General features: G+C 41.1%; 2 protein-coding genes across 4 annotated transcripts in view; one reads left to right on the plus strand and one right to left on the minus strand.

Annotated features, from left to right (window-relative positions):
• The window catches only part of CHLSN (cholesin), a 217,730-nt gene that overhangs the window by 94,525 nt on the left and 97,030 nt on the right, over positions 1-26,175 (minus strand). The window lies entirely within an intron of this gene.
• The window catches only part of GPR146 (G protein-coupled receptor 146), a 70,748-nt gene that overhangs the window by 30,319 nt on the left and 14,254 nt on the right, over positions 1-26,175 (plus strand). For 2 of the 3 annotated variants that reach the window (XM_075010315.1, XM_075010316.1), the window contains one exon: positions 15,021-15,149. The gene's annotated coding sequence lies outside the window, so the exon portion shown is untranslated. The remainder of the gene's footprint in view (positions 1-15,020; positions 15,150-26,175) is intronic. The other variant, XM_075010317.1, reaches the window with a different exon arrangement.

Here is a 26,175-nt window from a genome sequence, read left to right on the forward strand (position 1 = left end):
ATGATGGCTGCAGATTCTTGATTAGGTTCTCCCATTTTGTATATGTGCTGTTTATTTCCTTTGCCTGGGTGAACAACTTTACTGTAAGAATCACTGAACTTCCTCTTAACTGCATACAGTTCCATTATTTTCATTAAGATAAGTCGATTTGCAGTTATGTTTGATTCTCTGATTTTTTTCTTCCTCTCAAATTTTGGTGTTTGCAAGTGTAACCAAGGTTTAAATTACATCACAGAAACACCTGCCTAGGAGAGATATCAGCAGACTGAATTTCCTAGTCAGCAGCAGTCATAGGTATCAACAGCTCAACTTTTTGGATGACCAGACAATCACAGCTTTAACTCTGTACTTCTTAGGAATATGTACTTATACCACTGAAACTTTGACATCATCTTAAAAATGTGTGTGTGAAAATCTGCAAAAATTAAGGAGAGTATGGAGAAGGGTCAATCCTATATATTTTAGGAAGAGATGGGTGTGGGGAGGAAAGATACTTGGTCATGAAATCCTGCTTGCTAACCATAATCTTCAACCCACTGCTTGCATTCCACAGACTTCCTATGGTCCAAAAAAAGGAGGTCCCCTGCTATATCTATGGGTACTGCTGTACTCCAGGCATCATAAATGGAGATGACAGCAATAAGGAGTCCCCCTCTTCTTCCCCACTTTCAAGCACCTCTCTCTCATTCCCCTTGCTGTTCAAGGACTCTGTGAAGGAAATTCTAGTGATTGAAGGGCTCCTTCGACTGTGACCTGCAATGTTCTCCCATCAGGCAGATTACTTCTATAACCCCCCTCCCCCACCCACAGTACCTTAACAGAGAGAGAAATGTTGTAAGCAGCTAAAGGATAATATTGCTATAGGAAATCACCAATATGAATTAGTCAAGAGTAGAGAATTCCAAACCAACCTAATTCCCTTGTTGTTCAATGATATTGATCTATTGGATGGGGGAAAGTAGTAGAAGTGAAACAGCTTGATTAAACTAAGGTTTTGACACAGTCCCAAATAACTTTCTCATAAGCAAGGGAAATGTGGTCTAAATGAAATTGCTATAAAGTGGATGCAAAACTGGTTGAAAGGCTGTAATCAAAGAGTAGCTGGTTCACTGTCAAAGGGAGGGATTCATCTAGCAGGTTGTGTGCAGGGTCTGTACTATTCCGTATTTGCACAAATGACTTGGATAATGGAATACAGAGTATGCTTGAAAGTGCTGCACATGACACTGAGGTGAGAGAGGTTGCATGCACTTTGGAGGAGATGATTATACATTCAAAATGATCTTGAGAAACTGGAGAACTGAAATCAACATGATGAAATTCAATAAAGGCAAGTGCAAAGTACTTAAGAAAGAAAATGTAACTGCTCAACTACAAGAAACATAAGAACTGCCCTACTGGGTCAGACCAAAGGTCCATCCAGCCCAGTGACCTGTCTGCCCACAGTGGCCAGTGACAGGTGCTCCAGAGGGGGTGGACAGAAGACAATGATCAAGCGGTTTGTCTCCTGCCACCCATCTCCAGCCTCTGACAATCAGAGGCCAGGGACACCATTCCTATTCTTGGCTAATAGCTTTTTATGGCCCTAACCTCCATGAATTTATCTAGCTCTTTCTTAAATTCTATTGTAGTCCTATCTAAATGTAACAAAAAGCAGTCGTGTAGCACTTTAAAGACTAACAGAATAAATTATTAGTTGATGAACTTTCATTGGGCAGACCCATTTCTTCAGAACTGAAGACAGTAATGGTAGTCCATCGATCCGATGATGACAAATCTGTGCAGATCATCTGTTATTGGTCTCATGGCGTGCCCTCTGGTGACTGTATAAGCCAATTCTAGAGGTGCACATTTTGCCACAGATGGTGCATGGGAAGTTTGCAATCTGTGGGTTGTGCATTGCTGATGCTCTGTGACATCATTCGCATAACTCTTGTAGACGCCGGCAGCAGTCTTCCTCAAAGGCAATGCAGGTATTTCTGACTGTTGCACGCCACTGTGTTCTGTCACTGGCAGCATCCTCAAGGTCCCTAGGTTTGATACTACTGTACTGCAGATTGGCTTTGAGGGTATCCTTGTAGCGCTTCCGTGGACGATCTATATGCCGGATGCCCTGGGAGAGTTCACCATACAGAAGCTGGTGAGGGATTCTGTTGGCGTCTATGTGGCTGACATGACCGGTCCAATGTAGTTGTGACTTCATAATCATCATTTCGATGCTTGTCATCTGGGCTCTCTCGAGGACCTCAAGATTGGGCACTTTGTCTTGCCAGCGGATCTTCATGATGTTATGGAGGCAGCACATGTGGAATGCTTCGAGCTGCTTGATATGACGCCTATATAGTGTCCATGTTTTGCACCCGTACAAAAGAGATGAGAGAACAACAGCTCTGTACACAAGCAGTTTTGTTGACATCTGGATGTTATGGTGGTTTAGAACTTTGACACGCAGACAGCCAAGTGCCTGGCTCACTTTGGATATTTGCGCATTGATCTCATTATCCAGTGATCCATCACTGGATATGACACTACCCAGGTATTTAAGTTCTCCACTACTTTAAGCTGAGTGCCATTAATGGAGATACTTGGGACAGGAGCATTTGATCCAAATGCAGGTTGATGGAGAACTTCTGTCCTTCCGAGGCTGATAGATAGTCCGAAAAGTTGCAAGGCCTCAGCAAACTTGTTGACAATGTGCTGAAGATCGTTTTTAGTGTGAGCCATAAGGGCACAGTCGTCGGCAAAGAGTGCCTCAGAAAGGAGTTTCTGCACTGTCTTAGTCTTTGCATTCAGGTGACAGAGGTCAAAAAGTGAACCATCATGCCAGTATTTCAAGTATACACCTCGGTCCAGATCTTTCATTGCATGGTTAAGGACACATGCAAAGAACAGGTTAAATAAGATAGGAGCGAGAACACATCCTTGTTTCACGCCATTGGTGATGTTGAAGGGGGCTGATGTGGCTCCATCAGACAGTACTTCACCTGTCATGTCGTCACAGAAAAGGCGTATTATCTGGACAAATTTTCTTGGGCAGCCAAGTTGTATTAGAATGGTCCAAAGGGCTTCCCTGTTGACGGAATCAAACGCCTTTGTCAGATCTATGAAGACAGCATACAGGTGCATGTTCTGTTCAATGCACTTCTCTTGTATTTGTTTGACAGCAAGCACCATATTGGCTGTGCTCTGGCCAGGTCGAAAACCGCACTGACTTTCAGGTAGATTTGCCTCAGAAATACTGGCTATTAGGCGGTTCAAGATGATGTGGGCGATGATCTTCCCTCCAACAGAGAGGAGGGATATGCCTCCGTAGTTTCCACATTCTGCTTTGCTGCCATTATTCTTGAAAAGGGAGACAATAATAGCATCGCGGAGGTCTTGTGGTACGTTTTCATCCTCCCAGATGGTGGTGATCACGCTATGGAACGCTGCTAGTGCTGCTGGACTTGCCGCTTTATATATCTCTGCTTGTATCCCACCTTTTCCAGGAGCTTTTCCTGAATTCATCTGGCTAACAGCTTTCTTAATCTCATCTATAGTGGGTGGAAAGTCAAGATCTGTCAGGACAGATTGTTGTGGAATTTCATTCAGGACGTTATTATTCACCGTCAATGGTCTGTTTAGGAGGTTGCTAAAGTGTTCTCGCCATCTTTCGTTGATGCCCTCTTTGTCTTTGACCAGTGTTGTGTTGTCTGATGAGAGCAATGGGGTAGTCCTTGGTTTAGAAGGTCCATACACAGTCTTAATAGCACTAAAGAACATCTTTGAGTTGTGGGTCTCAGCATAGTGCTCAATTTCTTTGGCTTTGCTCTCCCACCAGCTGTCTTGTATCTGACAGAGGTCTTTCTGTGTTTTGCTCTGAAGGTGCTTGAAATGGTCCCGTTTGGAGGCTGAGGAGGGGTCATTCTGCCATTCAATAAAGGCTTTTCTCTTTACTTCCAGTGCTGAACCTATTTCTTCTTGGTTCTCATTGAATCAATCCTGAAGTATTCTTTTCTTTGGTCCAAGCGATGTTATTGCTGTGTCAGTCACTATCTGCTTGAACTGATCCCACTTTTCGGTTACAGTACCAATCAGTTGACCGTGGGATATTAATTTGTCATCGAGACTCTTCTGAAAATTATTGAAACATCAGGCATCCTTCAGGTTGGCTATGTTAAAAGCAGGTCGCACATGCTTAAGGCATTTGTGCCGAGAGGGAGTGATGTGAAGTTGAAGGGACATCCTGACTGATCTGTCCAGCACTCTGCGCCTCACATTACTCTGGTGATCAGTATGTCTCGGATGTCTCGCCTTCTGACAATGGCATAACCTAGCAGATGCCACTGTTTAGACCTTGGGTGCATCCATGTCGTTTTGTATTTATCCACTTGTCAGAACAGAGTGTTGGTAATAGTCAGGTCGTTTTCAGAACAAAGGCTCAAAAGGAGTAGTCCATTGTTGTTCATTTTGCCAACAGCATGTGGCCCGGTTACTCCTTTCCAGTTCTCATTGTCAGCCCCAACTCGGGCATTGAAATCTTCAAGTAGGAGTAGTTTGTCTGTTGCAGGTGTGGCCTTGATCAGTCTGTCGAGATCTTCATAGACTTGTTCCTTTGAGTTGTCAGGGCATGTTAGAATGGATGCATAGGCACTGATGATGGTGGCATGATGTTTGGCGTTTAGTGGGAAGAGTAGTTTCAGCAATCTTTCATTGATACCCACTGGAAGGTCTGGGAGTTGATGCATCAATGAGGTTTTTATCGCCAGACCGACTCCATGTATTCTATCCTCTGTCTCAGTGTTAGCCTTCCAGAAGAAGGTATAACCACTTCCTGGTTCACTCAAGAAACCTTCCCCAGCCAATCTTGTTTCACTTAATGCTGCTATATCGATGTTATAGCAGGCTAGTTCACAAGCAATGAGAGCTGTCCTTCTCTCAGGTCTTGCAACAGCTTCTCGATCCATGAGAGTACGAACATTCCATACACCAATGGTAAGTTCTCAAATTTTTCTTTTGGTTTTGACCACAAGTAGGGTTGAACTCCAGCCGCGGCTTGCTGGCCAGTTATTGTTGTAGGGCAGGCAATTTTTAGGCCACCTTTTCTAGGCCCTTCCCTTACTAGGGTGAGCAGTGCTGTCCTAAAGAAGACTGCTCAGACGCCTGGGATGCTGCCGGGCAACTCTGCTGCCCCAGGTACAGAGCTGGACGACCACTTGTCCACAGGCTGCCTGCGTGTGGGATTGAGATGACGACTCCCAGTGGTAACCTCCACCTGTTGCTTCACCCCTTCCCCGTCGCCACAGGGCTTGGGTGATGTGATGATATGAAGATTTGCACAGGACCTGTGCGTGAAAGCTTTTTAGGTGGTAGAGCCGTTGCACAGGAGCAATCCCACTCTCTCGACCTTGGAAGCCAGGCACCAGTGGTACGTAGAATCGTCACGACTGGTAACTTCTTTGGTTGCAGTGGATGGATGGACGTCTTTCGTGCCTTGTCAAAGCCCTTCACTTTCCCCAAAGCGTTGCAGAACTGCCTTCTTGGCCGTTGGATCTAAATGATCTCTTCCACCCAGTCCGCCGGAACTGACTTCACATGCTGGGTAGGCACATCCGAAAATTCACCAAGGGCTTGTGCCCCATCAGTTACATTCACCTGGTTTGGCCGGCCTGTTGAAGCCGTTGCCTGGGGTGTGGCCGCTGCGCATGCTGCAGCTACTTGGAGCCACAAGTGAGAGCTGAGTGACAGGCGGGGACCGAAGTGGTCGGACTCCCCCTGAAGGGGTATGACAGGTCCCTCCAACAGAGGTACTACCCCTTCCTGTACACTCCATACACCCATGATACTTTGCAACTTGGGGTCTTAAAAGAGAAAACAAATACCTTACGCATTACAAAGACAGTTTCCCCATCCTTGATATTCATAGTGATCTCAGGCAAGTCATTTAACTTAATTTACCCTTGCAGTAAGTAATTTTCTCTTCCACTACCCCCTGTCACTCCCCCTTCTGTCCTATGTATCTGATTTGACAGCTTTCATTTCAATTTTTTTAATCTATATCTCTCTGTTATGTAATTGTCATGCCAATTCACTTTCAGTACCATTTCCAGTACAGCACTATCTCCAGATCTGAAGAAGTGGGTCTGCCCCATGAAAGGTCATCACCTAATAAATTATTTTGTTAGTCTTTAAAGTGCTACACGACTGCTTTTTTTGTTTTGTTAGTAACAAAGAGGTAGCCCTGTTAGTCTGCATCCTATCTAAACGGGGAATATTTGGCTCTGCAGTAATACTGCAGAAAAGGATCTGGTGGTTACAACGCATGAGAAGTAGACCATATGCCAACAATGGGCTGCAGTTGAAAAAAAGGCTAATATTATAGGAGGTATTAACTGTAGTGCTGTGTATATGACATGAGAGCTAATTATCCCATTCTATCTGATGTTGCTTCATCTAGAGTAGTGAGTCTAATTATGAGTGATACACTTTAGCAGAGATGGGTAAGTTGGAGCAAATCCAGGGAAGAGCAACAAAAATGATAAAAGGTTTAGAAAACACAAGCTTTGGGGAAAACTTTAAAATCTGGGCACATTTAGTTTTGAAAAAAAATGACAGAGGAAACCTTGTAATCTTGAAAGGTTTATTATGAAGGGGAATGTGGTTGATCTGAATGTACACTTCGGTTAGGACTAGGAGTAAAATGCACAATTGGCATCAAAGGAAATTTAGATTAGATATGAGGAAAAACGTTCTAACTTGAAGGTAGTTAAGCACTGGAATAGGCTTCTGAGGAGGCTGTGGAATCCCATTCATGGGACATTTTTAACACCATGTTAAACAGCTCTTGTCAGGAATAGTGTAGGTGTACTGGGTCTCGATTCAACAAAGGATCTGGACTTGATGACTTATTGTGGTCCCTTCCTGCCCTAAATTTCTATGATTCTGAGCCTTAGGAGGCTTATGGCTTCACACTCTAGAATCCTCAGATGTTCATCTGAGCTACTAACATTCCCAAAGAAACACACACAGGCTAGTGGGTTTAGGAGATTCTTCTGTCTTAAATAAGGCAGATCAGGCATATGAAGCCTCTGCAGAACCAAAACAAGTTTAATTAGGCCAAAAGTCTCAGAAGGGATGAGGGGATTCGTGAAAGGTACCAATGAGCACTAGGGATTTCCCCTCAAAACCTGTCTCCTTTACATTCACTTCTCCTTGCACAGAGGATCTCCTACGGTCTGCAGAATTAGGACTCTCTTTCCGCAGTCTTCAGGAAGTACACAAGGCAGAAAGATAAAGAAAGAAAGGAGATCAGTTGAAGGGAAGGAGTATTTCCCTTGTCTTGACCTCCTTAAAGTTTGCAAGAAAGAACCCTGTTAGAAATTGGTTTAATTAAAAAAAAGTCAGGAACCATTGTATTACACAAGTTGAACCTCTCTAGTCTGGCACTTTCTGGTCTGGTACAATTTTAGTTAGCCAGATGTACGCTTATCATGGGGTATGGTCAAGTTTCCTGTGGTCCCATAAAGTTTGTTTTCTGCCACCAGTCTTGGCTCTCGGTGGTCTGTGCTGTTATTTAACTCTAATTTACCCCAAGTGTCTTTTAAGAGCCCAATAAGTAGTAGAAGTGTTGGTAATGCTGCTAGGCAATACTGACCACCTGTGGTTCAGCAAATTCTCTGGTTTGGCACTGGTCAACTCCTGAAGATAGAAAGGTTTAACCTGCATTATACATGTTTGAATTACTCCAGAAAAGCCAAATAAACTGATTTAACTTTTCATGACATTTTTAAACAGCAGCTAATATAATTACCAGAAGTATGCAAAATCAAAGAACCAAAGTGAAGAACCATTGTAGTCTTCATCCATGTACACCAGGAGTGACCTAAGAGTGAAGTTCAGTAGATCCCTTTTCACCACTCCGATTAGAGAACAAATGTAAATAAGCCTATGTATAGGTTTTCTAAGTGCAGAAGACAGAGATACTCATGTCTCTGGCCATTAGCACCACATCCACATATATGGAATGCAACAGGATCTTGTCACCTTCTACTCCAGCATAACTGGAGACTGAGGGGTTCAAATTCTAAGGGTGACGAAGGTATCATGCTTTTAAGATTATGCAGAAACATATTGTTGGTTATAATACTATTACTTAATAGTATATTATTTGAATCTGCCATTTGTATTAAAGTGAATTCAAACAGTTTGCATGCCCTGAGAGAGATCATCAACCCGTTACTAATTTTAAATGAATACTGGAATAGTTTATATGACTCTGAACTCTGTTCATAATTACTAGAATGCACACTCATGTTTTAGTAATAAGAACTAAATTGCTAAATTCAAAACTACATTTATTTCCATCATTGTATTTAGTAATACAAGGTGGTGTCTCTTAAGTAGCAACACGAATCAGGAATGTGTTTTATTATGAGTAATATAAAGCCACGTGAAGGTGCAGTTCTCAATACTCTGGATTGTTTGCATTCCACAACTATGCATACCTTATCTTGCATAGACTAAAGGGTGGTACTGTGTTAAAATAAATATACATGCACACAGAGTTTGCTGTTGTTTATGCACATCAAGAGGAAAGACTTTTTCTAGTTACAAACATGAGAAAGCCAGTATCACTTCTGCTGTGTACTTGGGAAAAAGAACACTAAGAGACAGCGTTTGTTTGCTTTTAGTGGCATTTGAAAGCTCTCCAGATAAGAAAAGTAAAACACGAAAACAGCTCTAGATGAACATTGTTATTTTAATTTGTGATAACTATCAAATATGAACTCTGATGTCTGTCATATAATATTGATATGCGCACACACAAAAATATCTAAAACAAACAAAAATATTTAAAACTTAGAAAAGCAACTTCCTGCTTCAAAAGTTGACAGTACAGTACTTTATTCTGGACATGATCCACCTCTCAGGACTATCAATGCATGTATTTCCACTGATTTCATAGAGAACTGGACTAGTTCTTATTATTGCAGAATCATACAACTATACCTGTTCATATTAGAGATAGGTAATAAAAGATTTCAATTACCAATCAAACCGATTTAACAACTCTAAGTAAAAAGGGGTTTCATGTTTGTTTGTTTGACGTGGGGGTGGGGGGCGTGGAACAATGTGGGGGAGTGTTACTTAATCAGGGTTTTCATATTAGGTTAAATCCTACTTCTTTTACTGATAAAAACTACCAAGTGTGAATTGCATGAGTGAAAATTGCAGGATTTTGTCCATTGCTGGTAAAGAGCAAAGTATTTATGTATAGCACATGCTTTTCCAACAGAACCTCATTTATCCATCCCAAGGGTCATCCTTAGGGATGTGCAGGGCCCAGGACAAGATCCTTCCATTCCAGGCCCCAGGCCCCATCCCCTCTTCTCAACCCTGCTGTGTCACTAAAAGTCAAGCAGCATAGATAGTTTGTCAGCTTTTTTTTTGCCAACAACATACTTCCACGCCCATTGTGGGCAGTAGCCAATGAGCTGCTCAAGCTGGTACTTGTCATGGCAAAACTATTGCCTTTGGGGTGTATGGGGTTTAGCATCTCTGAACAACAGAAGTTTTATGTCTCAATTGCCAGTACAGGCATAGCCCAAACAGAGAAACTCAAGTAGGTGTGTAGATCCAAAGGGCTACAAATATTTGGATAGTGGGAGTTGTATCACATGCACTTTTGAAGTTTTCTAACAAACCTTACATTTTTCGGTTGCTGGAAACTGCTCAAAAATACCAGTTACACTTGTATAGGGAAACAGTTCCTGCTTTTAAGACTTCACAATCTAAGACTTGCAAATTAGTCTCATTCCTTTCAGCCAGTTTGCAATCTCAATTTCAATTTTTTTAAACTCATTACCAAATTCACCATATGGATATCAACTAAAAAGCATGAACACTATTGGGAAGTACCTCCATTCATAGACTGATCAGTACCCTCTTTTTAAAGGGAATGTCCTGTATTTAAGCCCATAGAATCCTAGGGCTAGAAGGGACCTCAGGAGGTCAGAGGCCAGCCCTCTGCCCATTGCTCCTTGTTCTGCCATCCGTCACTACTGAGAACAGCCTCTCTCCATCCTCTTTAGAACGCCCCTTCAGGCAGCTGAAGGTCGATATCAAATTGCTCCTCAATTCTTCTCTTCTGCAAACTACTTAAACCCAGAGCCCTCAGCCTCTCCTTGTAGGTCATGTGCTCTAGCCCCCTAATCGTTCTGGTTGCCCACCACTGGAGCCATTCTAACGCATCCACATCCTTTCTATACTGGGGGGCTCGGAACTGGATGAAATACTCCAGATGTGGCCTCCCCAGTGCCAAATGGAGGGGAAAAATAAGTTCTCTCGATCTGTTGGCAACGCTCCTCCAAATGCAAAGTGCTCTTCCCTCCTGCAGGTGTCCTGACCTTTTTCTTTAAAATGGGCAAGTTGTCCTGTATTATCTGTTTCCCCCACTCGGTATTAATGGGTGCTGCTGCTGGCTGGATCCCTGCTCATCAGAAGTGAGTGGGACGGTCCAGTGGCCAACGATGGGGGTGCAGCACTGCTGCAGAATGCAGGCCCAGCCACTCCCTTCTCCCACCACCCTTGCTCTGGCTTATTTATACCTGGCCCTGAAGATTTCCAAGACCAGCATCTGATGAAGTGAGTCTGTGCTCACGAAAGCTCATGCTCAAAACTTTTCTGTTAGTCTATAAGGTGCCACAGGACCCTTCGTTGCTGTTACCACTCCCTTCTGGTCCGTTAACACAGCCTCTGCTCTGTGCTGGCTCTCAGCTAGCAGAGCCTAACCCCTTGTCCTGTTACTAGCTGGTAAATGGGTGCTAGGCAGCAGCTGGTTATGTGATATCTCTGTTGCCCAGGTATCATCCCTTTAGGTATCCCTCCTTTTTCATTGTACCCTCCCCGCTTTGTGTCATCAATCTCCAGCCTTCCTCCCTTTCCCTACCTCCACCCCCTTCTTAGTGGCACATACCACCCTCAGAGCTGTGCATAGAACATGACCCTGATTGGAGCATACAGCTGCCTCTGGCTGGGCTGTGCCCTAGTAAAGCCAAAGACGCTCTGACCCAGGGGGCTGGCCAGGAGGAGCCAAGGGCTCCGGTGCCAAAGTGCTGCACTGCACTGGCACAGGGAAGCCTCTCTGCTTCTCAGCTTAGCTCTGGAATCAGGAAGGATGGGAGGAAAGTAATTTTCAGTCTGTTCATTACCTGACCCCGCAGAATCCACAGCAGCCCTCTGGGCAGAGGTTTAGGACCCTTTTCCCATCTTCTCCCAGCCTGGCTCCTGGCCCCCGCCCCTCTCCCTGCCAGGAGTACAGAGCTGTTCTGTAGCTGAGGGATCCTCCCCTACTTAGCCACCTCTTTGACCCAGTACTTGGAAGTCCCTGCAGTCAGGTGCCCTGTGCCCTGGTGCACAATGCATCCCTAGACCCTACCCATGCTATACCTGGGAAACAGTAGGCAGATGGACTATGTCAGTGGCTAGCAACAGTCCAGAAGTGTAAAATGCCTTTGGTATTGTGTGGGCAGGAAGAGACAAGTGGCTTCCAGCCACAGCAGCTTGGGGAGAGAAAAGGAAGAGCTCTGCAAAGCCACAGCTTCTGTTCCTTCTCTCCTATACAGTTCCAAAAGGCTGCTGCTGGTTACATTCCAGCGTGAAGCCTTCCAGAAATCTGGGAAGTGGGGGGGGGGGGGGGAGATATGACTCTGAATGCCCCACAGCATGTATTGCCTCAGGAAGACAGGATACCAGGTACCACAAGAGGTGGGTCTGTCCTGTGGCCCAAGCCAGGCATGGTGGGAGAAGAACGCTAGATAGGATGGGTGCATGAGTCGTCCCTTCATGTAGGAGGGGTGTGCAGAAGTGTCACCTCTTCCAGTGTGAACTCTAAAGCTTTAAAGATGATGGATAAAAACTATTTCTTAACAGGGTCTCACTGTCAACTTGATGTTAGTTTGACCATGTAAACAGCATATTTATGATCGACTGCCATTGAACTTGCTTGAAAACAACTAATTTTACCAGTCATGTACTGAGTGTATGAAAATACAGTCACCCTTTCCAATCAGCTTTTCGTGTGCATCCATAACTCACACTTTGTACAAGTTACACACATATGGAAATGATGCTATTGGATAGGCACTAAATCTACTAATGTGACAGAGGTATATGAAGAATTCATGTATTTCAATGTATGCCCCTGAGTAAATATAAAATCATATTGCAGCCATCACAAAAATATTAAAGTAAGCCTTAGTACATTTGCCTGATGCTACACCTAGATATTAAGGGTGGAATTTACACTGATGAAGAACCACAAGCTACTCAGCCCTGTAATGCTTCTTTTCACTGAAGATGGGGATGGAGAGCAAGGGAACATTAGGGGTACATCTACACAACCTGGGAGATCGACCCAGTCAGAGTAGATCTTCCACGGTTCGATTTGACATGTGTAGTGGGGCCGCACAAAATTGAACTATCAGAGTCGATTTTTGACCCCTGTTCTCCTCATTCCCATGAGGAGTAATGAAGGTTGACGGAAGAGTTTCCTCCCATCAACCTGCCTCAGTGAGGACAGTCAGATAAGCTGATCGTAGATGTGCTGATTCCGGCTATGCCACTCCCATAGCTGGAATTGCGTATCTACTATCGACTTTAAGGTCGAGTGTAGACCTGGCTTCAGATACATTTATCTTGCAAAATAATCCCAAAGGCAACAAGTCAGAGCCTGTTTCTACAAACTCAAATTCATAAATTATTTTGTTAGTCTTTAAAGTGCTACTTCACTGCTTTTTTGTTTTGATAGTATATAGACTAGCACGGCTTTCTCTCTGTTACTATTCAAATTCATGCTATGAGGTTAAAAACAGCAGTGAAGGTGTTCCCTCATGGACTGGAGTTTGGGCTCTGAAACTTGGCAAGTGGTGGTGGGGATGTCTACTCTGCTATTTTTAGCTCCATATCATGGACCCAAGTCTGTAGATCTGGGCTCTGAGTGCAAAAAAAGCCCCTGTAACAGCAAGTCTCAGAGCCCAGGTCATCTAATTTAGATGTGCTACAGGACTAAAAGTAGCAGTATGGATGTTCCTGCTCAGTTTGGAGTCCTGGCTCGGAGTCCCTCCCCAACTGCTGGGTTTCAGGGCCTGAGAGGAAGCATCTACACTGCTATTTTTAACTTTGTAGCACAAGCCTGTGCAACTTGACCTGAGCTCTGTAACTCTCTGCAACGGTTTTTGTTTTGGTTTTTGTTGTTGCTGTAGATGTACCCTTAATGGGCAAGCAGCCTCGGAGGAGCCTTTATCAGGCTAAAGTGCAAACTACTGGGGCCTGGGACATCGAATACAGCCTTTTAACTGAGGCATAGAGTGGAGAGACCCCATTGCATGAGGTCTGGCCACAATTCTAGCTGTAGAATAAAAGGTACAAAGGGGTCTTGTAGTCTGGCCAAAGGACGGAAGGTGGAGAACCATTGCAACCCCAACCCTACCATTTGTTGTTTACACATAGCCCCTTTACTGAGATTTATGAGTTTAGGTCTGAAGATCACCAGTGAAGCATATTTCATATTATATTTTCTAAACACTACAACCATCATGGCTTTCTTTTTTAGAACTGGAAATCATAACCAAGCTTTTTCTTTAGCTTCAAAACACAAAATAAATATGATCCTATCCACATAATGGTCTATATACTGAAAGTGTAATTATCTACAAGTATAAAATTGTACACACCATTTTAACAACAGAAAAACCATTATCCAGAACTCCCAAACCTTTTTTATGCCATAGAAATACAAGTCTGGAAAAACAGATGCACATTTTATTTCTCTAACAATTTAACAGACAACTAACAATAGAACGTACAATGAAAGTGCTTACAGACGTAACTATAGCAGAGCTCCCCGAGCCGCTAAACTATTATATAGATGGTAAATAAGAAATAACGGAAACATTAGTTTACCTTTTCTAATGTCTGATCTCTACAATAAACCATGAAATTACTTAATTAGTCAATTGCCATTTAGTAGTAAATACTGCTAAACAATATATGGTTCCATTATTCAATTGTTCACCATAGGTTTATATAAATGGCTTTTGTATTGTGAAGATTTATCTTACAAGGTAATTTAAGAATCAAAATAAGCTACTAATGGTTCCTGAAGCTGAAAAAATACGTTTGAGGTTCAATCTTCCACCCACTGACATCAGTGACAAATTTTCCATTAACTAATGGGAGGCACATTACTCCCTGCTTCTGTTAATAAAAAGTTGTTACACATTGCCGGTTATTGCTTGGGGGAGGAAGGGCAACCCACCTAAATTAAATTGCTCATTAAGGTCTGAAGTAAAGGCAAATTATTTAAAGGTCACATGAATCCAAGCTAAATAATTGGAATCAATGTACAATAGACTCTTTATTCAAATGCAACTAATTAAGATACTTACAATCTCATTAGCATAAAACAAAAAATGTTCATAACATTGAATGAGCAATTGATAGTCTTCCTTAGCTATATCTTGCTTTTCAAATCATGGTATATTCTTGCTGCACGACTTAAATGTTCCTAAAATACCACTGTAAGCATGTTTTAAAGACTGTGCTAAATTAGAATAGCGCTGATATTCAGCCCTAACCTTAGTTATGCTCTGGAGGCATTTAGTATTTGCTTTATGTTATGTAAGTGTATAGGACTCTCAGTTCTCAAACCATAATAACGCTTTTCTAATATGTGCTTTAAAACACACACAGTGTTCACAATTGTGCAGAATAGGCCTCAAAGCAGTGATCAAGCCCCATGATTAATGCCCTTAACCCTCCTGACTTAATCACTTAGAGATACTAGGGTGGAGGGGTTGTTTTTGTAACAGACCTCTCAACCAATCAGAGTAGGCAGCTACAGCTTAAAGGATTATACGTGTGTATGTGGGGAGGGGGGCGGGGGAATCACATGTATACACAGAGTTCAGTAACACTAACAAGAACAGTGCAGCAGAGTCAGCATTCTTTTCCTAAGCACTGCTATTGTTTATTCTTAATAGAGAAATGAGACATTGGAGGTTCTGCTGAATTTACTCTGAAAAAAAGATTCCAATACAAGCAAAATGTTTCTGCCTGCTATCAAGAAATTCATTTGCTACTGTCTCAAACAACAGGGTCGTGCTTACTGGGTGAGTTTTTGACAAGTTCACATTGTAGCTTGCTCTCATTTTTCAAGGAGCCTGCATAATAATTTAGGTATCATACACAAACACCAGCTCAGTGAAGCTGAATAGTTGCTTTGTCAGAAGACAAAATATAGCTCTTATGGTGGATCTCTAGAAAGAGAAGCCATATTTTTAAAATGTGTGCTTGTTACTGCTTTTATTATGGACTGTGCATAGGAAAAAGCTATAGTAAACTCTCGTGTGAACATTAATCCTGATTCATTTCTATATTCAGCTTGATTTCACAACTACTATTTCCTTTCACTACAGCAAAATATTAAAAGATAAAATTCATTATACCCTTAATATTTATACCTTATTTATTTTAAATATGGAGTTATGCCAACAGTGAAATTAGTCTTGGCTGTCCCTTTGACAAAAGAGAAAAAAATGCCTCCTCTGAAGAACCAGTATTGTTTCTGAAAATACGGTTTTTATATTACATATTTAATTCACAACAACAACAAAAACTACAGTAAACTGTACTGTGAAATGAAATTGGAAATAGTGAAGAGACACTGCAATCTACTACAGTCAGAAACTAAATCAGTCACCAAACCATTGAAAGTGCCTTTTCATTTATTCTGTATTACAACTGTAAGTGAGATTGAAATTTCATCAAGATACAGATGTGCTTAGTACTTTTAGCAATAGCAAATATAAACTATTTCAAATACAGATTTTTTTAAAGCTGATTAGGTATTATACTGTGCTCATTACCGTGTATTTTCTTACTGCACCTAACAGAAATTAAACCCAGTGTGCAGTAGGGTTTTAACTGTCAGTTGAACTTTGGACTCTCTTTATAAACCAAAGAATTGCATGTAGAGTGGGGACATAAATGCTGTTTTCTTTGTCCCCATTATATTGCATGATGCATTCTGTTGGCCCAATTCACATTACAGTCAAAATAGAAGTCTTCCACTAAAATCAATGGAAGTTGCACTGGTCCCCAAAACAATTAGCTCTAAAATGTTTTAGATACGAGAATTCCTTTGAGTTTCCATTTTTTATCTATATTAATGATCTTTCAAGGAACAGATAAGAGAGCTGTATAAATTTTTCAGTAGCTAAATACAGGCCCCAGCCCTCTTCATCATCATCATCAATTTGTTATCCATTGCAAAAATATCTGACAGTGATCTCAGTCAATCTAAAGACTACAATGTAATTGTAAGTATTGGTATTTATTTCACTGCTGATTGTTTTACTATATATTTATATTGTGGTAAAATGTAAAATCCAGGATTACGGCTCCATTGTATACAAACAACGGAAAGAATCCCTGCCCCCAAAATCTTGCAGTTTAAATATATGATGAGACACAAAATACACACACACACACACACACACCAGATGAAGAAAGAACAAGATAACAATGAGGCAATTAATATAATAAGTAGTGGCCACAGCACAGCAACTGGCTAGCTGGGATCAACTGTTCTGGCACAGCTTTTTCAGAAAGATCTGAAGTAGAATAATCTAGTGGGACTTTTGGATTTTTATGGAAAGCTTTTCCCAGGCATATGGGGTGACTTTCAAGAAAGTACAAAAATACATATGGGAAAATGTTACTGCTTTCTGTGCTGTACTGCAGATTTCTCAGTACAATTTCACTGTATAGTACAATTTCTAGTTGGAATAGACCCCTCTGCTTGACCAGATATTGTCCATGCTTCCAAAGATGTGTTTGTTTTTCCTCTAGTCTCATGTGAGTACCTTTATTGCAGACACCTTCAAATGTTACCATGCTCCCTAGACAGCACAATTCTTATCAGCTCTATTCCTTCTCTATACACACGTACCTTTCCATCTGTAGTCCAGTTTCCTACCTTAGGTTTGTTTTTTCTCTGCTTTTACTTTCAATCCCATTTTTGCTGCTTCCTGTTCTACCTCTGATGCAAAAACAAAAAACAAAAAACCACACAATCAGTCCTGTAGCACCTTAAAGACTAACAAATTAATTTATTAGTCAAATAAATACATTCATTATTCTGTAAGGTGCTACACAACTGCTTGTTTTTGTGAAGCTACAGACTAACACAGCCACCCCTCTGAGATTCTGATGTAAAGGCCATATATTCTATTTATAAAGCAATACTGTCAGCAACATCAAGGTTGCGTAACTCATCTCTGCTAACCCATTTGAGACTGTCCACAATGCCTTTTGTTGACCATTTGATCACCCAGTCAGTCTATTGCCAATGCAAAAGGGACTGGTGATAAATCCTTGTTTAATATCAAACCACTCACCCAGGCCTGTATCTGATCTTACTGTGTATCTATTTACATCATATATACTCATTATTACAGTCTTGTAGCATTTTAGAGACTAACAAACAAATTTATTAGGTCATGAGCTTTCATGGGTAAAACCTGTTTCTTTCAGTTGAAGATGAAAATATTACGTTGATCACCCTGTCTGTTGTCCCATAGCTCCTAGCAATATTCCACAGTCTCTCTCTATGGACACTAATCAATATATTCTTAAAATCTACAAAGGGGATTAAAATGGTGTGATGAACTTACGCTCTTGATTGTAGATGATTTTATGAAATTGTAATCTGGAAAGTCTGTATGTTGATACCCCAGGAGTCAGCAGACGGCACAGTTGTGTGGTATCTCTGTGAGGCACAGAGACAAGGGTGAGTGATCAGCACTCAGATGACTTATTCAAAGTTAAAAATGGTCAGACTATGGGCTTGGTCTAATAGAAAAGACATAACCTCTTCTTGTCTGAAAGGAGAGGGGAGTTGAGAGCAGTGGAAATTTTTCAAAATACCCAACAAAAAAGCAGGTAACCCCAGCAGCAGTGTAAAGCAATAGGACCAGGAGTGAGAGCCATTTTTTACCTGATTAAGATGAGGGAGACTGCTTGCAAAGAGTTAGATAGGCAAGGAAGTAGAGGAACCTGTCTGCATGAGTACAGATGATCCCCTCTCTAGGAATCCCTAGCAAAGGATAAGCTAATAAGGGATATTGCATATTAGATATTTTTAATTGTTTTGTCTATTTGTACTCTGCTTTACACGCTTAAATATAAAAGAGCATAAAAACATTAGATTGTACAACAAATGAGTGTGTTTCTACTGCTCCCCTAGTATTCCATGTCCCTGAGAGAGTTAAACTTGTAAACTAGTAACAAAGAAAGTGCTACTTGACTTGTAAACTAGATGTTTCACGCCTTTCGGGTGGAGTTCTGGGAGAGCAGTGTGTCTGAAAAATCTGAGCTGTGTTCAGAGACACTCAGTATCTGGACAGCAGGTGCAAACAAACACTCAAGAGTGATGCTAGATAAAAGGATTGCACTCAGATTCTACTGAGGGGGAACCTTGATATTGGGGCAGTGGCTGGACTTGGTTCAGGATGAAGGAACTTGAAATGTCCAGGGGATCTGGCTTGGATTCCCCTCCCAGACTAAATTTACCCATTCCTGGCCACTCAGGGGAAGTGATCTCCAGGATCTGTGACAAATGTGATTTTGCTAAGTCATGGCTTTTCTGATGATCTATGAGAGAGTAAATACCTGTTCACTGTTAGTGACCATTAGCCTGAGTAGAATAAAGGTGACAGTGGATGAAATATTACATGAAGAACAGGTTGGATTCCATCCAGACAGACATAGGCATATTGTGCCTGATCCAAAACTCATTGAGAACAGGGTCCTTCCACTGATTCAAACTGGTTTTGGATCAAGCTCACAGTAAGACAGTCCTGATCCCAAAGAGATTACAGTCTAACAGCTGTTTTTTGCATATGCATAAAAATTTACCCCATTCCCAAAACATCCAAATTAAATAAATCAAAATACTATTTGGGCACAGTTGGAATTAGAAGGTGAAATACGCAATGGACCTCAAAGTGGTAGTTTATATCTATATGCTAGATACCTGGCAAAACTAAAGATCACTTAGGCTATGTCTACACAGCAGGCAGTATCCCACAATAGTCGCCTGCATTTAAGAAATGCAGCTTCTGTCTTGAAACAGTTTACAAGATAACAGGCACGCTATTCCAGCACACCTGTACGTGCAGGAGGAGTACAGGGCTGCCTCAAAACAGCTTTATTTTGGCATGTAGTGCCATTTAGACTGCACCACATGCCAAAATAGCCTATTTTGAAAGCTACTTGGAATAAGCTATGCAGTTTATTTTGAGGTTAGGCTGTTGTGTAGACATACCCTGAGTGTCCTAAAAACAAAACAAAACAGAACTCCCAAGACAAAACACTCAGACTTTCTGACAGGACAATAATTTTATATACAAACAGACATGGTAAGTTTTAGAGTCATTTCATCATTGGTATCCTACTTCAGCCAGGAAATGAATTCCCCTTCCAGACCTTAAACCATATCAAACCGTTTACCTACCAATTTCTAAACCCATTATGTCCAAAACAAATATTGTTTATATTGGTGCATTTCCTGGAAGACTTGATTTAGGACCATGTCCCTGCTGACTGAAGCTGAAGAATGAGTCTTTCACAATGGGAATCTCCTAAGCAGTCACTGTAATGAACTGCTGCTAAGTCAGTAGGTCAGCTTTTACTTACTTTATTGATAGGAAATAGCACAATATAATGGGTATCAGAATAAATGATATCTGCACCTCCTGTTAGCCTTTGCAACAAGCAGCAGCACACCTCATGGGACTGGCTTATTAATGCCAAATTTCCCATCACAAATTCTAAGTATGGGTGACTCTGACAAAATGGAGTTTGTATTAACTGTTGTCATCATACCAGGTCACTTGGCTTAATTTAATTCTGGTGTCACTTCAGTACAGTCAATGGAACTGCAACTTTTCACACTAGGATTGAATTTGGCTTATACTTTAAAGTAACAAGTAACTTAAGCATGACGGAGATTCAGAAATCCAGCCACTTGGGCTGCCTAATAAAAGCAGGTATGAATGGTAAATTTAACATGGACATGATCCTATCAACTTCCTTTTACAGATGCAATGAAAACATTTCAGGCCTTTCATCATGAAATGTCTTGTGAGTTTCTATGCTTTCACAAATAGCACCTTACTCTTCCTTTTTATCTTGTAATCTTGATATACCCATTCTCATTCTTATTTTAATTTTGGCTTCAAAAAAATGTAAAAATATTTCTCTTAAAGCCAAACACAACTGCTATATGCACTGATAGTGTGCAGTCTGCAAGAGTTTACAAGTCATGATGAAAACTGTTAGTTTAAATGTACATTATCAGTATAACTAAGGCCCTACACCAAATTTGCAGCCATGAAAAAAATCACAGATCATGATATCTGGTCTTTTGTGTGTTTTTCGCATGTACTATGCAGATTTCATAGCGGAGAGCAATGTTTCTCAAAATGGGGGCCCTGACCCAAAAGGGTGTTGTAAGGTCATTTGTGGGGGCAGGGTTGCGATATGGCCACCCATACACTTCTGTGCTGCCTTTAGAGCTGGGTGGCAGAGATGATGGTTTTGGAGAGGTGCCTAACTATGAAAACTCATCAGCAACATCTCTGCCTTCAGAGCTGGGCTCCCAGCCAGCAGCCAGGGCTCTCCAGCCACTCAGCTCAGGTGGCTTTACCACCAGAAGGATAGGAGTATTGCAAGTCCTACTACAATAGCCTTGTGACCCTTCCCCACAACTCCTTTTCTTCCCAGTCACCCTATAATTACAACAGTATGAAATGCTGGGGCTGGGGAGCAGCAGCCCAACATTGGCCAGGCAGCTGCCCACTGGGGTTGGAAAGCAGCAGTTCAGCTCCCAGCCCTGCCATGGCAGCCCCAAATCACAGCTCTGTGAGGTCTGTAGCAGGAGGACTGGAAAACAGGGCCAGTGGCACGGTGCCAGACAGGGACAGAAGCAGGGAACCACCCATAGTCCAGGAAATTTCCTTGTTTGGGACTGGTCTGGCCCTGAGGGTGCCAGACCAGGGAGGTCCAGCCTATAGCACAACCCTCTCAGAAGCCATATTGACAAACAGTCTGTAGATAAACAAATAGCCAACAGAATCATTTGGAGACCTGATATCCCTACTAATGGCTTCTACTTCCATGGATTTGGGGTGCTTTCCCCACAGCTCCCCAGGATCCATGATGCTGGATATCTCATCCTCAGACAATTCAAACAGCCCTCCCATCTCCTCCTTAAGGTGTGCTTTTCAGGAATCTTACTAGTGACAGGTAACTTCCTCCCTCCCTGCTGCTATATAAACCCTGGGTTCTGTTTTTCTACTCTGTTTCTACCTGAAGTAGGTTTTACCCATGAAAGCTCATGACCTAATACATTGGTTAGTTTCTAAGGTGCCTCAAGACTGCTTGTTATTTATGAAGCAGCAGACTAATACTGCTATCCCTCTGAGACTCTGTTTTATGTAGTGACTTCTTCCTGTCTCAGCTTTCCTTTCCTGAGTTTCTTTGTTGGAAGGAAACAATTTAAGAAAGAAAAATACACAGTCTTGTGTCTTTTGTTTCCAAAATATGTAACGTTCCCTACATCTTACTAGGAAAAAAGGAGCCAAGGCTGTTGTGCCTTCCTTAAGGAAGGATCTCTTCAATTACATGTTCAACTTTTTTTTTTTTTTTACATAATAGATTCCTAGATTAAGTAGGACTGTAAAATAAAAAGTAAAACTGCAGGGGGTGTAATAGTAATACATGTAACTGTAATACTGAATATTGGAATGTCTGCATACATTTTGGTGTGGTGTTTTTTTCAAGGAAGTTATACATCATTTAATATATTTCAGTTTTCAATATTATATAAACCAGAGTCAAAACCATCCACTTTTGTGAAAATGACAATAAAGCAGAGTTTTAGGCTTGAAGCACTAAGCAATCAGAGGCAGGTGAGGCCAAAAAGACCACCAATTCAGATCCATTTTGTCATGCAGCATTCTGTAATTGAAGAACTCCTCTAGGTCCTCTGATGTAGTGGACACTCACAGTCTGTTTTTCCCTTCTGAATGGATGTATCCAAAGTTGGAAAAGATTCATTCTGTGCTTGCAAAACTTACTGGAATTGATGCAATTAATTCTTCCATTTCCCAGTTTAAACTAGTGTTAGGCTGATATTTACCAGCACGGTGTCCTAACTAGTTTTTTCTGGGAAATTGCCAACCCTGCTAAATTCTGCAATTTTCCTGGTTACTGTTTGCTACAACATCGCCCGTTAGTCCCAGAGATAATGCAGTTTAATCAGCAACATGCCCTTTGGCAATTGTTATTGTGGTTTCCAAACGAATCAACCCTTTTGTCTTTCTCCCCATAAGCAATCTTCCTCTGGCTTATTTGAAATATTCCCATATTTTAATTTAAAAGAGTGGGGGAGATAGAGAAACAGGGAAGAACCAAAAGTGAGAAAAAAGAAAGTGAACATACTTTCTGAGGAGTATTCATTTCTGAATAAAACAAACATTACTTTGAAATACTTTCCATCACTTTTGGATTCAGACACGTTGCAGTGTTCAACAGAAAATTCAGCAGGCATGGTCATCTTGAAAAACCATCATATGCCATCATTTATGGATTATGGCTTTTCTGTCTACCCATTTAGTTATAAGAATGTTTTAACAAGACAATCATGACAGGAGTCTCATTTTCCTGCTATTGTATGTATATATTTTCCAAGAGTTGATAACCTAAATAAGGACAAGGAAGCACAACACAGCTAGGGGAGAGGAGACAAATGTCACAGTAACAGAAATAAAAGGTTGCATATATTAGCTACGTGTACAATTTGAAGGCTTCATTCTTTATAAAAGTAAGTGACAGAGTCAGTCATACAGTTTTCAATCAGAGGACCATCACCAGGACACTTAGTTTGACCTCCTCTATATCACAGACTACCAACATCACCCAAAACCTACAAATGAAACATCAACTCAAATTAAACCAATGTGTTAGTTCATAGGAGATTAAATTATTGTCACAGCATTGTGTTGAGATGCACCAATGCCTGAATGGAAGTGAGATATAGCCAGATAATCCTGGCAAAATGCCCCACACTCTCACGATGGTGGGGGAAGGAAAAAACAAAGTAACTGCTAATCTGACAAGGAAGTATTCCTTCCCTATTTGACAGATAGCTATCAGATCCTGAGCATACACGGAAGAATCAGCAAGAGAGAGAATACTTGGTGTTGCCTCTAAGCCCCAATCCTCCCTTACCAATATCCAACTCCAGAGGTGGCCAGTAGAGGCTTACAGAGGGTTATGAAGTCCTCCACCATACAACTGTACTCATAAGTTTGTCAAGCTCTCTTTTTAAATTAGTTGTTTACCTCCACAGCTCCTACTGAGAGGCTGGTCCAGAACCTTGCTCTGTTGATGGTCTAATTTCCAGCCTGAATTTCTTAATGGGCAGTTTATAGCCATTTGTTCTTGTGCCAGCATGGTCCTTTAGCTTAAAACAGCTCTTCACCCTTCCATAGAGTTTACCTCCCCCCCAAAATCATCAATTTTTATCCATCCTGGATGGATAAAAATTGATTTTTTTAAAGAACAAACAATATTGAACTTTTTAAATTTAATTTTTTTATTTTTAAATCAACAAAATACCAAATTTCTCATTTAAAAATAAGTTGCAATTAAATATCATCACAGACACGCTACATGTATATTTATACTCCCATAAAAATGGAATTAATGTTTGTAGTCTGTCCAGCCTAACTACTTTGCTTCTTCAGAGTTCTGGGCTTTCAACTTCTGTGTCTCTGCAGATTAAAAAGTAACAAGTGCAAAGAAAGAAGCCTCATAGGAGTGTGACAAGCTATAGTCACAGGATTTTCCCTGGTGAGCTGATCAGGTCACTGACACCCACCTTCTTGTGTTTGGGACCCCCCCACCACCACTCTGTCCTGCTGATCCAGATCCTCTGATCTCCCCAGTCAAGTCACAGAGTTGGGGTTATCACCCCCTCTGCAAAGCAACACAGACACTGATTAAGCACAGCTCTGGGAAAATGCAGTTATAGGGCACAGCACCCAGAAATTAACCCCCAGCAGGGATCAAAAGCCCAAATTCATCCATCTCTGTGTAAATATTTGCAAAGTGAGGGCTTGTTAAGTAAGCCCCCTTTATCAATGAAAGGGAGATATGTACAATGGTAGCCCTCCCTAGGTAATAATGTACACTGTTCTTGATTATAAACACAGAGCTTCCTATATTACCCCACACTTGGCACAGAAAACTGTCATGTCTTCTGGGCATAATAGACCCTATCTGGGAATATGTTTAAGAAATTCATTCCCTGGGTAAAAAAGGAAAACGTGTCAAGTGTAAGCAAAGCAAGAAGAAAATACAGGGCCTAGATGCAAGAATGAAATATAAGGAAAATTGTTTATTGGGAAAAATTATGTGAATGAAGAGGTGGATGTGGCTGAGTGGATCCACTGGTTAGTAACTCAAATAATTCACTGTGCAATGCATCATTCTTCAAGACTCTAAGCCTTTTTAGTAGAATTAAATTCCCAAGCTGTTTGCTGTGTTGGATGTTGCTATGGGAAAAAAAAATTAACTTAGCTAAATCTTATGGCTTGTTTAATTAGTTACCTAGATTTAGAATCTATCACTCATATCTACAATACAGGAAACTTCAATAAGAGAAATCTAGATTTGCCAGTTGCCATCAAGTGTAATTTTCTTATATTGCATAATACATACCCCTTATTTTGGAACAACATGGTTACAGGCCATAAAGGTGACATGGTAAGTCTAGTCCTTATTTGAATTCAGCATAACTCAGCTCTTCCAAGTACTCCCATTCTATACTCATTTTCTCAAAAAATAGATGTGCCAGGGAGTTCAATGGAGCATACTCCAAAACGAATTAAAAACAAGGAGTCCTGTAGCACCTTAGAAAGTAACAAATTTATTAGGTCATAAGCTTTTGTGTGTAAAACCCATTTTATCAGCAGGAATGGAGTGGAAATATAAAAAGAAGTATTTGTGTAAGGATATATAAATCCGTTAGTCTCGTAGGTGCTACAAGACACCGCTGTTTTTACACACAAAACTAACACAGCTGTCTGTCTAGGCCTTTCCAAAATTAAGCGATCTCTAAGCACAATCAGTCTTAGCTTGTTTGATAACTTGATTCAAATCAATTTTTTTTTTGTGATTTAAACAGTAATTTAATTCAGTGAGTTAAAACAGTAAATCAATCCAACCTTCTCAGCCTTGGTTTTGATAAACAAGCCAAGCTCTTCCAGTCTCCTCTCAGAGGACAAGCTGTGCTAGTTTTCTAATCGTCCTATTAGCTCTTCTCTGCACCTTTTGCAATTTAATTTTGTCTTCTTGAACATAGCTAACCAAAATTGTACATGATTCTAAAGGAGGTCTTATTAATGAATTGAAAGTGCTCAGCATTTCATAAGATTGGGCCAAAATAAGTTATGATTGCAAAAGCTAAGAAATTACCCTGTTCCATGGTGTGGCCAACGCTCCCCTTTTCTCTTGTAACCTTTTGAAACCTACGAAATATTGTTAGATTCAATAGTATTTTGTGAATGAATCATTTCTTCTTTCCTTCTCTCATGCTGCACTGAATTACCTTACTCCACTCGTCTTAAATCATACAAATAATTAAAAGTACCTCATCCAACAAACTGGTCACCAGCTGCACCATATAATCATAAATTACAGGGTTAGAAGAGGACTCCTGGGTTACTCAGGCCAGCACTCTGCATCAAGCAGGATTTTCCTCCACACTCATGCTAAAGGCATTTCACTTGCGTTTCTTAGGGCGTCTCTGCACTTATGATTACAAGGTGTTCATTGACTATAGCTATTTCCATGTAGTTTTAAACCATTCCTTCTTATACATCAGTCCAACTATTACTTGGTTAATCCCTATAGCATGAGTATAAAATAAAATCATTCAAGAGATTCCTGGTTATCAGGCTTGGCAATAGGGGCACCCAAGGTAATCAGTGTCTTCTTTACTGATTGCCCTACTTTCCTCAATTACTAGCCAGGAGTCTATCCCTTCTGATTATTTTCAAAAGAAAA

Source organism: Carettochelys insculpta, chromosome 16, assembly GCF_033958435.1.
Source record: "Carettochelys insculpta isolate YL-2023 chromosome 16, ASM3395843v1, whole genome shotgun sequence".
NCBI classification, from domain to species: Eukaryota; Metazoa; Chordata; order Testudines; family Carettochelyidae; genus Carettochelys; species Carettochelys insculpta.